This window comes from Lithobates pipiens, unplaced genomic scaffold (assembly GCF_037356315.1).
Source record: "Lithobates pipiens isolate NorthernLeopardFrog02 unplaced genomic scaffold, aLitPip1_a1.2 Scaffold_28, whole genome shotgun sequence".
NCBI lineage: Eukaryota > Metazoa > Chordata > Amphibia > Anura > Ranidae > Lithobates > Lithobates pipiens.
This window is the reverse complement of record NW_027507789.1, coordinates 107,037,258-107,053,500: the sequence shown is the minus strand read 5'-3', so window position 1 is coordinate 107,053,500 and position 16,243 is coordinate 107,037,258.

Genomic DNA, 16,243 nt, shown 5'->3' with positions numbered 1-16,243 from the left:
ATAGCGATTTTTACCCGCAATCGGATATTATTAAGAATCGTTTTATAGAAAAGGGGTACAATGAAGCATCTCTGAACAAAACAGTATCGGAAATAGCTAAAATTTCCCGAGATGAATGTCTAGAAAATAAATTGCAAGACAAGGCTCCCTGTCAAGAATGGGGATTCATCTCAGACTTCCATGCCCAGTATAAAGAAGTGGAAACGATATTAAATCGTCACTGGCATGTCCTATGTCTAGATAAAACGTTAGGACAGGTGTTACCATCTCGTCCTTCATTCATATACAGAAAAGCCCCCAACTTTGGAGATCAGGTAGTGAAGAAAGTGTTGAATCCCCCCAAAAAAACAGAAACTTTCTGGAATAGGGACGGGTTTTTTTCATGTAGAAGGTGCCAACCCTGTATGAAGCAAAATAGCCTAATTAGAGGTATGACCGAGTTCATATCCACAGGGAATAACAGGTTAATGGTAATAAAAGATTTTATTACATGTAGCTCCACGCACGTGGTATACGTACTACAGTGCCCATGTGGGCTCATGTATGTGGGAAGAACTAAAAGGACCCTAAGGAAACGCATATCCGAACATATGTACAATATAGAAATCGGATTTAGTGATCACAGCGTGTCTCTTCATTTTAAAAAACATCACAACAGAGACCCATCTCTACTAAAATTCTGGGGAGTTGATAGAGTTCACCCTAATTGGCGTGGATCAAATATGGTCCGCGAAGTGTCCAAAAAAGAATCCCAATGGATATATCGGATGAACACTCTGACTCCTAATGGGTTAAACGTTGAATTAGACGTTAATTGTTTTATAAGTGATTTTTAAAGCTGTTTTAAAGGGGGCTTAATATCCAGATTACGTGAATAACAACTTTTCTACTACTAATACTTTTAGCACTAAACCTGTTTAATTACCAACTTTTATTACCAACTTTTAATCATAGAACTTTTTTATGATAATTTTTATTACAGTCATGTTCGGAAATATTGGGGTCTTATTGGTCACCCTTGATTAGTATTACTGTGTCAGGTGACTAGACATTGAATTTATGAGTCGCACAGGCACTTTTCATTAAGGTGATAGTACCCTGACGTTAAGAGAAGGGATTAGTTGCATTTTACATTCTATATTTTATATTTTATATTTTATATTATGTAGATGACAAATAGGAAATATCATTATTTTATGCAGGTTGTTAGTATACGTGGAAGTCAGATTTTAATATGTGAATTTTTACCATAATGAGTTAATTAACGGAGACAGGCAGCAAGTTTGTTTAATTAGAATTTTAAATATATTATATCTTAGCCACATAAACATATAATGCCACATATACATGTACAATACATAAGCCACAACGTCGCATGTAAGGTAGATTGAGGATAGCGGCACTGGAAGTAGCCAATAATAGTCATAAAAAATTCCCGTCGCATCACAGAGATTGTACCGTGTATAACCCGCTCATCGTATCAGCGATGGTTTTAATGGGAGGCTCGTGATGGACGGCTCGCCTCTTTCTGCATGAAGAGCTTGGTAATATAAGTCAGTGTCAGTTGAGACTGTTGCTTGACCTTATTATCAGAAAAAATAGGAGACAGGCCATAAAAGGTTGCGAATCCTTTTTCTTTATACATCTCCTGTATAATAAAGTTTATCGTTTAAACTTGAAGTATCTAGATCAACGTGACGGGAATCCCCTCGTTTAAAGAAACACAAGTGATTGGGATATATGCGCCGGATTTTGTAAACATCATGATTGTTAGCATATCAGTACATTATCAGAAATCCGACATGGCCATATTGGTAGAGTGTGTGAGGGTAATAAGATCGTTTGTGGTTTTTATCTGTAATTTTGTTTTCATCTCTCCTGAGGTTTTAATCTAATTTCTGGGATTTTTTAAACTTATATATTTTTCAATTTATTTTTTGAATTCTTCCAATTCTTAATATTTCGTTTGTTAAAATTTTTTCTGTGTAATGAAATGGTTCCCTTAAAAACATCGTTTATGAAAGCCTATGACAGGTATTCTGTCAAAGAGAGCAACGTACATAATATAGATAGATTAACCGCTATACATTTATACATGTTCACGAAGGGTTAATACCGCACGTATTTAAGTGTAGTCAGGACTGATTGCCCCCACCCTCAGATGATGTCAATACGACGAAACGCGTCAGGGTGGTAGCACACGTTCGCAGCATAGAGGAACTGACAGGAGGGAGGAAGAGTCGCACAGCTTTAACCGTGAACTACTAAGTGGTGACGGCCATTAGCGGCTGATGCTATTATTTCCCCTGAGACTGTGATTAAGAACTATGCACGCTGAGTGAACCAATGCTTTAAAGAATTAACTTTGTGTGAGTGCAACATTTTTATTTAAATAAATTGTGTTTTCATAAGACAGTATTACGCTATGTTTGTTTCCAGTAATTGCTTCTTTCAGAGATCTTGAATCACCCGGCACTTATGCAGTGGATGGGATCCAGCCGATGAGTAACATCTGAGAGCCCGTGTAACCAAGCACATCCGATCGTGTATGCAGTGGATGGGATCCAGCCGATGAGGAACATCTGAGAGCCCGCGTATCTAAGCACATCCGACCGTGTATTACCTAGGGCAGACGAACCGGATGAAATCGAGCGGATGAGGAGTATTTTCGAAGAGCCTATGTAACCAGGCATATCTGGTAAGAGCATTACTATGGGGGGGTTACCCCAGTCTTGAGATTGTACCCCAGCAAATTCGTGATCACTGTTTTTTCATATTAAGGGAGGATTGCATCGTACACTCCTCTTGATTTATACCAGGACATTCTGTTTTTGTTTTGGCTATTAATTTTATTGTCTGTGGATGGACTGAAATAGATATCCTGTTTCAATTCCTGAAACTATCCTAAGTACTCAGTACAATTTAGATATATGGACAGTGTTCATGGACAATATTGTGATTGTATGGTTACATTTGGGAAGATAGAAATATTCTTTCCATAGAACAATAGGTTGCACTAGCGCAATTTGTATATAATTTCTTTTCTTCTATTTGAATATTATGCGCTGTTTTCTACGGGTGAATTGATTTATCCATCCACCTCGCAGATTTTTGTTCAAGGTTTTGACTGTTGTAAACTATTTTCAATGCTCTGCTCTAGTCCCTGGACATCTAGTCCGGGCAACGCCCGGAGTGGATGTAATATATATTGTTTAGAAGTATTCTGGAGGAACTGGATAGGTTGGGACAGCGCCGTGCTTGATATATTTATATCTTTGCTCATGCACAGTATACACCTGAAGCTACCCCCAATTGCTGGTGTTCTCATCTCCCTGCAGGCCATTACTATGTCTGGAAGGCCAACAAGGAGAGGCAGACAGTCACGAGCCAATAAAAGAGGGCAAGCAGGCTCTGTGTCTAGAGGCAACAGTGCTGGTCCTGGACACGGTGCATCATCATCAGCACGTGGCCATGGGACACACTTGTCCTTATTTTTGGCAGCTGGACGTGTTGAGCTGCAACATGCCGAAGACTTGGTAGAGTGGATGACCAAGCCCCCCTCATCCTCTCTCACCCAGGCTCAGGGTACTAGCAAAGCAGCTGCCAATGCGTCCTCTTCACTTGTCTCAATGGCATCAGTCACTCCTTCCCTAGACCCACCATGTCCTCCTGAGGAATCCCCCGAACTGTTTGAGCACCTGTGTTGGGTACCTGCTCCAGGAGGATGCCCAGCGTTTTAAAGGCTCTGATGATGATGAGGAAGGCAGTAGCCTGAGCCCAGAGCGAGGGGATGCTCAAAAAGGACAGCAATCTGGCAGTCATGTTCCATCAGCTGCAGCATACTGCCAGGTTTGCTCCAGTGATGAAGAGGGAGGGGATGATGAGGTCACCGACTCCACGTGGGTGCCTGATAGGAGAGAGGAGGAGGCACATCTCCAACGAGGCAGGATGCCCACCGGGAGCCAGCTTAAGGGCAGCACACCGACTGAATCACACCGCAGAGCTCCGCCTGTGCAGGGCACTGCCTTTGCGCGTTATTCCAAAAGTTCTTTGGTGTGGGCCTTTTTTGAGACGAGTGCATCAGATCGCACCCCTGCTATTTGCAACATATGTCTCAAACGTATCTCGCGTCGTCAAAACATCAGCCGCTTGGGCAACACATGCTTGAGCAGACATATGTTGACCTGCCATGCAGCTCGTTGGCAAGCGTACCTTAAAGACCCACACCGAAAAATAATGCGGACCTCTCCTTGCTCATCAGCTGGGATCTCCAACCCCACTATACCTTCAGTCCTCTCTAAAACCTGCACTGAGAGGAATGAAGGTGTAGAATTAGGTGTGTCAAAGCCAAGTACTTGCGGGCACTCTGCTAGCAGTACACCAACGTCTGATTGCACCAGGCAAATTTCCCTGCCCCAGCTGCTGGACCATCGAAAGAAGTTCACTCCCAGCCATCCACATGCCCAGCGGTTGAATGCTAGCTTGGCTAAATTGCTAGCACTTCAACTGCTGCCTTTTTAGTTGGTAGACTCAGCCCGCTTTGTGCAATATGTGGTTTCTCAGTGGCAGATTCCCAAACGCCACTTTTTCTCACGGAAGGCGATTCCGGCTCTCTACCAGCATGTGGAAGGCAATGTCCATGCCTCGCTGGACAGGGCGGTCAGCGGTAAGGTGCATATTACCGCTGACTCATGGTCCAGTAGGCATAGACAGGGACGTTGCCTATCTATCACGGCGCATCGGGTCACTCTTCTGGCAGCTGGGAAGGATGCAGGACAAGGTTCAGTAGTGTTGGAGGTTGTTCCGCCACCATGCCTCCAAAATACTACTACTGGTTGTGACACACCTCTCTCCTCCACCCCCTCCTATTCTTCTTCCTCCATGGCTTCTTCCAGTGCTTTGTCCTCGGAACCAGCAGTGCTCCATAGGCGTTCAATTACGCAGGCAAAAATATGCCATGCCGTACTTGCGCTGGTGTGTTTGAGGGACAGGAGCCACACTGGGGCAGATATTTTGTCAGCTCTGCAGGGGCAGGCCAAGAGGTGGTTGATGCCATGCCAGCTTAAGCCAGGAATGGCGGTTTGCGACAATGGCACCAACCTCCTCTCCGCCCTCCGACAGGGACAACTGACCCATGTGCCCTGTGTGGCTCACGTCCTTAACCTGGTGGTGCAGCAGTTCTTGGGCAGGTACCTGGGCTTACAGGATGTCCTGAGGCAGGCCAGGAAAGTCTGTGTGCATTTCCGCCGATCATATAATGCCAGTGCTCAGCTAGCTGAGCTCCAAAAGGAGTTGAACCTGCCCAAGAACCGCCTTATATGTGACATGCCCACCAGGTGGAACTCAACTTTGGCCATTTTATATACTAAAATGGGATTGTTGGCGCTACCTGGTATATGGGCCTGTATCTTATAATTATACCCTAAATATTTCCAATAAAAAGCAGTGGGGCTAAGGATTTTTATAGAGGATGTTCAACAATATAAGGATCCAGGACCCTATTTTATAACATATGTATACCTCTATAAAAATAACCCACCTGTTGAAGCATACGCTGCGTGGAATAATGGACAGGGCACTTGAGGCAGAACAGAGGCAGGAAGAGGAGGACATCCTTGCCTCCCAAGACCCCCTTTATCCAGACAGTGTTCCTGCTGTCCCACCCATCACACATGAAGAGGACGAGGACGAGGATTGTGTCAGCATGGAGGTGGAGCCTGGCACTCAGCATCAGCATCAGCAGTCTTTTAGGGATGATTTACAGCCCCAAGAAACCTGTGGACTTGTACCTGGCTGGGAGGAGATGGCTGCAGATCATGTCATCCTTAGTGACCAAGAGGACTCCGGACCAAATGCCTCAGCTAACCTACGCTGCATGGCCTCCCTGATCCTGCAAAGCCTGCAGAAAGATCCTCGTATTCTTCGGATCAAGGAGAGGGATCATTACTGACTGGCAACTCTCCTTGATCCACGGTACAAGGGTAAGGTTGCGGACCTTATCGTGCCGTTGCAGAGGGAGCGGAGGATGAGACATCTCTGGGAGGCCTTGCAGCAAGGTCTGTGCAACGCGTTCCCAGAGACTGGGAGGTTACAAACTCCTGGTCCTGGACAACGTGTTGCTGAGGCTTCGGTCAGTCACAGAAGGAGCGGTGGATAAGGTGGCCGTCTGACCGATGCGTTCAGACAATTTTTTAGTCCGCAGCCCCAAGGTATGATCGGTTCCAGCAACCATCGCCAGCGTCTGATTTACATGGTGCAGGAATACCTAGGGGCAAGGTCAGACTTGGACACCTTTCCCACCGAAAATCCTCTGACTTACTGGGTCTTGAGGATGGATCACTGGCCAGAGCTTGCACAGTATGCAATTGAGCTACTGGCCTGTCCTGCATTCAGCGTTCTTTCGGAACGCACATTCAGTGCTGCTGGAGGCTTTGTAACTGAGTGTGCCTGCCCACCGACTTGGTTCATCGACTGACCTTCATAAAGATGAATCAGTCTTTGATCACCACCAGCTACCAAGCACCTGAAGCTGATGTAACCAAATATTTTTTTTTTAAATGTTTCATCACTTCAAGACTGCCTATGCTGATGCTGAGTGACTGTCCTGTTATGTTGACTGACTATCCTCTTCCTCCTCGATGATCCTGCTGATAGCTTGGAAGATTGCTTGGAAGAACATTTTTGGTTCTGGATGCCGCCACCAGTGCCTAATTTTTCAGCCCCTGTTTAACAGGGGCATGTAATTACAATTTTTGATGCAATGCTTTGCAGCAGGGCTCATTCCTGCACTCCAACTATCTGGGAGAGGTTGCAGTGTCATGGCACCAGTGCCTAAGGCCCAATGTTTCTGCCACATTTTAAACAGGTGCATGTAATTACAATTCTTGATAAAATATTTCACAGCAGGGCCCGTTCCTGTGCCCACCGAGAGTAACTGTGAGGACTTAGTGTGGCACCAGCACCACCACCACAACCACCAAAGGCCCAATTTTTCTACCACTATTCAACAATGCCATGTAATTCTTGATATAGTTCATAGCAGGGCGCTCCAGCGCCCACCAAGAGTCACTTTGCAGGCTTACAGTCTTAACTTGTGGCAACACCAACACCTTAGGGCCAAATTTCTGCCAACTTACAAACGTCTCCTACTTGCAAACGGAAGGAGATGAAAAAAGACAGACAGCCCAAAAAATTATACAGGGGTGATAACCCTTCCCTATGTTTTCCAAAAAGTTTAAAAATTTATTTTTTGACTGGAGCTACACTTTAAAAATGTACCAGTTCAAAATTAAAAACAGATTCTACGCAACAAACCTACACAGTCCCTGTCTTATTTGCACCGCCTGTATACTGCTGTTCTGAGTATATAGGGCCTGGGGGCCCCACGCCTTTCGTTTTTTTTATTTGGGTACGGGGTTCCCCTTAATATCCGTACAAGACCCAAAGGGGCTGGTAATGGGCGGGGGGGGGGGGGGGGGGCTACTCATGCCATTTTTATCAATGATTTTCATCTGTATTGCCGGAACCAGACATTACATTAAAACTGCAAGCAGTTTTAAAGTGGTTGTAAACCCTTACAAACCACTTTGACCTACAGGTAAGCCTAGATTAAGGCTTACCTGTAGGTCCAAGAAATATCTCCTAAACCTGCACGGTTTAGGAGATATTTGCCGAAAGACAGGTACTGCTGTCTACAGCGGCGTGCAGGCGCACTGAGCGTGCCGCAGTTAATGTGATGCATAGTAGTCCATTATGCTTTACCTTTGCAGGGAATCAAAGAGGAAGTAAACCCATCAGGGTTTACTTCCTCTTTAAGTACAATAGTTTGAAACATTAATAACAGTTGTGAGTAAATCCACATGGAAACAAAAGTAACTGGTCTCAAATGTAGCTTGGGCAGGAGGGTACATTAGTGCATGTAATCTATCAGCATAAGCACTTGCAATTAGTATTGTCCATAAACCAGTGGAGCAGACCAGTGGAGTCTAAGGATATGGTTATCCAGAGGGACCATTGAGTTGTCAGTATCAGATGGGGCATAATGACATGGACCATTGGCAGTGTGGCGCAATCAATCAGTAGTCTGACCTTCTATAGGTAGAAAGAAATGGCGGCCTATGCTGTGTTGATTGTTTCATCCTGTATCAAGTTGTGAATATTGGTCAGAATACCGGAACACCAACCATATTGACCATAACATGTTAATTTTTAAGAGGATTCCCTAGCATTGGCGACCGTTTCCTCCATATGATAGATATCTTCTATGGAGTGAAACCATTCAGAGATGGCTCTCTTCGATTTCCAGTGCCTGGGAATCAGAATTTTCACTGCATTTAGCAGATGTCTGGTCAGAGACCTTTTGTAACATCTCATCTAGCAGTTTACGATGCAGCACGCCGGGGTGAGAGGAATTTTGGTTTCCCTGATAAGTTTAATTAACTTTTGTACTTTGTTCCAGAAGGGCACCAGTTGAGCACAGTCCCACCATATGTGTAGGATTGTGCCCTGTGTTTGTTCACACCTCCAGTAAGAGTCTGAGGACAGTAGGTACCACTTTTTAATTTTATCCGGTGTGGCATACCAATGTGTTAAGAGCTTATAGGACATTTCCTCTTGTACCAATTGAGCATTTGTGAGCAAAGATTGAGGCTTGCCGCCATTGTTCATCAGTGAAGCTCATATGAAGTGTTTTTTTCCACTGCGCTCGGGCCCCATGGAGATCCCCCTTTCTAGCCCCCTGAAGCCAGGAATACATGAGTGAGGTAAATTTGGTTAGCGGATTTCTAGAGAGGCAGGTATGTTCAAAGGGGTTTGTAGGTCTGAAAAACCGATGTTTAACTAAAAGTATAAGTATACACGTAGTTGTGCAGTTGGCAGTAGGTCCAGAAAGAAAAGGGACGTTGAGGGCCAAAGTCTATTTGTCTATCTGTTGGGAAATACAGAGGTCAGTCAGTAAGTTGGGTTCAATCGCTAACTGCACATTCCGTGAGCTTTATCTGTCTGTGTCAAGGAAATTGACACTGGACAATGGTCTGAAAGAGTTTGTATGCCTATGTGAGCAGCACACAACAGGGGTAGGTCACATTGAGTGATGAACACCTAGTCAATGCGTGAATGTTTTTTATGCAACGGTGAGTAATAAGTAAAATCTCTACCTGTCGGGTGTACCAAGCGCCATGCATCCACTAGTGACAGTGAACATTAAAGAAATTTCCTGGGGGCGTGACCGGAAGCCGACCCAAATGGCAGCTTAGTCATCTCGCTCTCCCACCAGCCTTGCTTCAACGGTACTTTAGGGGACCATCCACCGCCATCCGATGGGCAAATCGAGAGCCACCTGATCCTCCACCACCAGGGGACCCTCCGCTGCCGCTCTGGGACCCGTGACGGACCTCCGTTCTTTTTTTCCACCGACGGATCTCCCGGCCGGCGGGCCTCCCAAGATGGTGCTGACCGCGGCTACCGAGACGTCCCGGGCCTCATCCCCGGCCCCCAGCCTGCAGCACAGCCGCCGCTCTGGCTTTGAGGGGGACAGGATACCGCCAGGCACGAGCGCAGCCCACGACGCATCCGGCGGGGTGAGTGAATCCCCGCTCCTGGCCACGCATCGGGCCGCCCGGCTAGGCCTGAGGCCTACTACGCCACCCTCCTCCCCTGGAATCAACAGGGACAGTTCCCCACAGGCCTCAGACCAGCGCATAGTCTCTGGGGGCCTGCAACCACAATACCGGGAACAGCGCCTCCCCCATGCACCGCAGTGGACTGGGAACTCGACAAGGGGGATTGCTGGGGGGAGGATCGGGGCCGGGAGGCGCTAGGACTGGGCCCGGGGTATCCAAGGAGCGGTTACCCTCCCCCCAATGGACACATAATGCTCACTGGCACTCCCCAGGCTGCTCCGAGCAGTGTCAGACCCCCTCATCCCCGCCATTTCCTTGGGATCTCCCCCCTCCCTGGATGACACGGATGACCCGCCACCCCGCTCACATTCCGTTCTGGGTGACCCTGGAGGGTCCTCCCCTCCGACCTTGCACCCGCAGTGGCAACTATACCTGCAAGCGATTCACACTAAAGAGGACTTTAAGCAATTGATTGAAGATGTCAAATCTACATGTAGATCGGAAATACAAATGCTACACTCCAGCCTTCAGCATTTAGAGGACCGGGTGGAGGTGGCCGAGGAGGAGATTCGGGAGACCAAAATAGCTGTCCACAGGACCCAAACACAAGTGGCCGACCATCGCATGCTATTGAGAGATATCCAAGTCCTCCACATGGCGCTGCATAACAGGGGGCGCAGGCATAACATAAGGGTGCGGGGGATCCCGGAGGCAGACGGTCCAGAGGACATACAAATTATCCCACAGGAAATATTTAACAACCTCCTTGGGGAACCCACCACCAAGTTTATCGAAATGGACAGAGCACACAGGGCCTTGCGCCCCAAAAATGCTACCTCAAGACCCAGGGACGTCATATGCAGAATTAACTCATTTCACCTTAAAGAGGACATTATGAGGCAGGCTCGCCTGGCTCGGGGGGTGACCTTCCGAGACACTCAAGTGCAACTCTTTCCGGACCTCTCCTGGCTTACGCTGCAAGAACGCAGACTTCTCCAGCCGTTGCTTCGCACCTTACAAGATGCCAACATTCCCTATCGTTGGGGATTCCCGTTCACCCTTACAGCTAAGCATCAAGGCAAGTCAGCCTCTTTGAGGTATCCGGAAGACCTACACACCTTCTGTGAGGAATTGGGCGTTCGCCCTCCCCAGCTGCCGGATTGGGACCTCGTGGCTACCCAGCTCACACCACAAACGCTGTGGCAGAAGGTCCCCTCCTGCCAACGTCCTAAAAATTGGGAAGCACCCAAAAAAACGGCTCGACAAGGACATGGCTGAAGCACCATAATCACATCTATTTTTGCTAATTTTTTCTTCTTTACTGATCCCCTCCACCCTCGTGGTGATAGGGAGAAAGGCCCATTTTGTTTTGTTGGTTGGCCGGTGGACTGGTATCTGGACATTACGTTGCTGCTACCATCCACAGCTCCGCGTTTCCCCTTCCCCTCCTTAGTGCCTTACCATTGACATTTTGCTATTAGGCTGGCATATATGGGAGACCCGAGAGAGTGGGTTTCCTCCTGTTCTCGTGTCGCCCCCCACCCTCCCGGATGCACTGGCGATGTATCTGGGGCCTAGGAATTTTTTTGCGATTATTGTTGCATCTACATTTCCTCAGCTCCCCTCAACATATAACCACCCACCCCATTTACAGTACCAAAAGGGGGGGAGCTGGACTCCCATGTGGCCGCCCGGCCCGGCCTTCAGGTCCGGGGTCTGGTGGCCCCCTGGGAATCCGTCTAGACCTGAGCGACTTGCCTATTCATGGTCTCATATGGTTGTATGTTTTGTTGTGTAATAGTTACCTGCTTGGCATAAGTTTTTTCATTTGCTGTTCTAACATTCTTTTCTTTTCTCTCTGTCTTCCCCCCCTCTTTACTTTGTCGCCGTGATGTGGAATGTAGGTACTAGAGAACACTCTGTCGGGTCCTTCCACCGGGACAAGCACGCTCCTGGCGGTCATCCCGGGATGTCGAAACTGGGTAAGATTCCGTTTACGCTCCCCTTCCCCCCCCGGCATGACTGATGGTTAAAATGTTATCCCTAAATGTCCATGGCTTAAACTCAAACAAGAAACGGCATCTGGCACTGAGGGAATTCTGGAGCTGACATTATCCTTGTTCAGGAGACACATTTTGATAAAGGGGGCTCCTTTGCTTTTGCCTCCAGATATTTCCCTCTCGCTTACCTATCCTCGGGGTCCCATAAGAGAGCAGGGGTGGCTATCCTGATTCGACACGGAGCCCCATTTACCTACCTTGACCACTATAGTGATCCTGGGGGAGGCTTCCTGGTACTCAAAGGCACGTGGCAGTCTCAACCGATCACCTTATACACCCTATACGCCCGAATGTCCGTCAGCACAGCTTTCTCTCCAAATTCTTGTCACGTCTGTTTAAATCAGACCACGGTTACCCTTTAACCTGGCCCACTCCGCTACTGCAGACCGCCTGGTGACGACGTCCCGGCCGCCCTCAGCTAAAGCGCTTAGTGATTCGAAGGTCTTTCACCAACTAACCCGACGATACGCTCTCTTCGATGCCTGGCGAGCCCTCCATCCGGTGGGTCGGCAGTATACGTACTACTCAGCCCCCCACCAGATGCACTCCCGCATAGACTACTTTTTCACCAATAATACTACACTGAGAGCGGTCAGGAGTGCCCTCGTCTTGCCGATCTCATGGTCGGATCACGCCCCGATTCTACTAACACTGGACCTGGGCGTCCCTGTAGTTAGGCCCTATAATTGGAAGCTGAACACCTTCCTCCTACAACATCTCCCCTCCCAATCGGAATTAGTCTCGACTTTGAAATACTACTTCTCTGAAAATGCCACCCCAGACATTACTCTTCCTACATTGCGGGAGGCTCACAAAGCGGTGCATGGCACTTTCTTCTGCTATGAAGAAAGATGTCACGGCCACCAAATTGCGCACGGAAAAGGAGCTTTGGCAATTAGAACGGAAAATGCAAACTTCCCCATCCCTGCGACTTCTCCGAAAAATAACAAACCTCCGTATGGCGCTTAGGGATCTGGCACTCCGACGGGTGGAAAAGACTCTCTTGCGGATCAAACAGACATTTTACGACAGGGGCAATAAAGCGCATTCCCTCTTAGCGAGGAAACTTAGAGATAGAACCCTCCTGTCTACCCCGCACCAGATCAAAAATAAATCCAATACTGTGGTCTCCCACCCTAGGGAGGTCGTTGATACATTTGCAAGCTTTTATGCGGAGCTGTACAATAGTCGCGACATCCCCAGCGACCCCTTGCTGGCAGAGCTCTCCCAACGCATGCAACAGTACCTGACGGACAGCGGGATCCCCCGCATTCGAGACCAGGACCTAGCTTCCTTGAACAAGCCCATAACAGAGGAGGAAATAGAACTAACCATCAAGTCCCTCCCGGCACATAAATCTCCGGGTCCGGACAGCCTGCCCTATGAATACTATAAAACATTCCTACCCCTCTTGCTCCCGCATATGAGCAGACTGTTTAACGCGTTCCTACAGAATACCCCGGTTCCCCCCGCAACGTTCCTTTCTTACCCTGATACCCAAGCCGGATAAGGACCTCATCCTTTGTGCCAACTACAGGCCCATTGCGCTCGTGAACGCAGACCTGAAAATCTTCACAAAATTACTCTCCCTGCTGCTTAACATGGTCCTCCCTTCCCTTATCCACAAAGATCAAGTGGGATTCGTCCCCCTCCGTCAGGCTGGAGATAACACCAGGAAGGTTATAGACCTAGTCGATGTGGCGAATAGGGAGGGTATCCCATCCTTGTTCCTGAGCTTGGATGCAGAAAAGGCTTTTGATAGACTGGGGTGGCCCTTTCTGTTCGCCACGTTGACCCACATGGGGATGAGGGGACCATTCCTGCAGGCCATACGACACCTTTATTCTAATCCGTCCTCTCAAGTTAAGACCCCCTTCGCTACTTCCTCGACCTTCTCTGTCTCTAACGGCACACGCCAGGGATGTCCCCTGTCACCCTTATTATTCGCCCTCTGCGTAGAACCTCTGGTGGCGTCCATTAGGCGGAATGAGGCTATTAGGGGTATCCCGGTTAGGGATAGGGAATTTAAGGTCTCGCTGTTTGCGGATGATGTTATCCTTACCCTGACCCAACTTACACAAGGAGCTGGATCGCTACAGCGCTCTATCGGGTTACAAAATGAATGCCTCAAAGTCGGAAGCCCTCCCAGTTAATATCCCGCCCTTGGAGGTGGATCATCTTCGATCCACTTTCCCCTATCACTGGAAGACCACTTCCTTGAGATATCTGGGGATAAATATCACCCCGACTTTTGCTTCCCTATATCAGGCAAACTTCCCGCCCCTGTATGGGACCATTAGGCAGCTACTCTCCCAATGGCGGAGGCACCAGATCTCCCTCTTCGGTAGGATAGCATCGGTGAAAATGACGATTCTTCCAAAGCTCCTCTAACTCTTCCAGACCCTCCCTATTCCCATACCTCACCATCGCCTGAAAAAATTACAAGCAGATCTGCTCAATTTTACGTGGAACTACAAACGCCACAGAATACCTCGCTCTGTAATGACTGCCTCCCGTTCGGATGGGGATCTGGCGTTTCCGGATCTCGTTAAGTACTACCAGGCAGTTCAGCTCCGAGCTGTGACCTCCTGGTTCACCCAGAGGTCGTATAACAGATGGACGAAAATCGAAAAACTTTGGCTGGCCCCAGCTCACCCTAATAGTATGCTCTGGAGTGCGGCAGCATTGGTCCCCCGGGCCCGCTTATTGGGATCTATGTCTCAGCTTGCGCCACAGGCACTGCAGGTATCTAAGTTGTATGACCTGTCCTTGGATAGGTCGCTCCTGACGTCCTTTTTATACCACCCCAAGGTGCCAGATAGTTTAACACACCCGATGTCCCACCCATGGTCTTCCCGGAATCTCTTCCATCTGGGGACTCTGGTGGACCCCAGATCGCGGAGACTGTTGTCATACGCTGACCTCCAATATAAATTCGACCTCCCGCGACAGGGTTTTTACAGTTATCTGCAAATCCGACACTTTGCCCAGACCATATCCTCCGACCTGCGCTTCTCACCGCCCTCGGCTTCTGAAAATGTAATTCTAGCGGGCACGGCCCAAAGGGGAACGATATCTGATATATATAAAATAATTAACGCATTCCCTATAGCTTCAAAAGGCAAACATGCCTATATGCTCAAGTGGGAGGAGGTGTTAGGTGAGGAGATTACAGAGGAACAGTGGGGGACGATATGGTCACAGGCTTCAATAAGCTCCCTATGTACGCTCTACAGGGAGAATGCGTATAAAATTTTATTTTTTTGGGACATGACCACCGAACGTTCTCCACGCCATCTACCCCTCCACATGAGACAGATGCTGGTGATGCCTGGAACACAGGGGTACACTGCTCCACATTTTTTGGCAGTGCTCCCGTATAGTCCCTTTCTGGGAAGAGGTCCAGCACCTCTCGACTGGTATTCTAGATCAGCGGGTGGCCCTGAATCCCAAAACTTTCTTGTTGGGCATCCCCTTTCCTAAATTGACGAAGTCCCGAAAAAAGCTATCTCGACACATCCTGACAGCTGCGAGGTGTCTTATTGCCCTCCATTGGAAAAAAGCACAGCCCCCCACCCTCGGCGCTCTTCACACTAGAATCAGGGATGTAGAGTTGATGGAATAGATGACTGCCAGGATACAGGACCGGCTGGAGGCACATGAGGTGGTCTGGAGCCCATGGAACCTTCGGGAGGATCGGACATGACCCGGTGTGGGGCCTACACACGGTGACTACCCTCTCTTTCCCTTTCCCCCCCTCGACCCCCTCCCCCCTTTTTTTCTTTTTCCTCTCACTCGGTACCCCTTTTTTGTTTTCCTTTTCTCTTCTCCAGCTCTCGTTTCCTTCTCTTTCACCGCTCCTCTAGAAAGTTTCTTTGATGATAACGATCAGAGTGCGCAGTTAGTAACATTAGAAGATATCTGTCTCTGTGTTATGGGCTCTCTCACTGGATACAGCGATGGGTGGCTTTGTATAGGCCCTGATGACCGCGGAGGAGCCTCCTTGGCCTGGTCCATACCCACTCCAGGAGGCCTCTTTTTGTAGGTCGATGGGCGTGGGCTCCTAGCTACTGTTCACTCACTTTCTTGCTGAGTCTATGTGCTGATGAAAAGCATGAGGTGTATTGCATTGTTTTAAACGAATAAAAAGTTATTTGCAAAAAAAAAAAATTCCTGTAATGGAAGTAGAGGGATATTAAAATCACCTCCCAAAATGATACAGCCAGTGGCAAAACTTCGTTCATCCACAAGGTGGCGATAGAATGCAAGATGCTCTGAATTAGGCAAATATGCATTTGCCAGGGTTATTTGTCTGTTGTGCCACATTCCCTTCAGGAACAATAATCTGCCTTGGGGGTCTGCGTATTGCTGGGATAGTGTAAAGTTTGCGTGTTTATGCAGCAATATGGACATTCCCTTTGACTTGTGGTATGTGTTTGGCGCATGGTACACCTCTGGAAAATGTCTATCGAACATTTTTGGTATGGAGCGGGATTGAAAATGTGTCTCTTGTATGAAAACAAAGGTCGGCTGAACTTTTTTCAATTCCCTCAGAAGTGATAC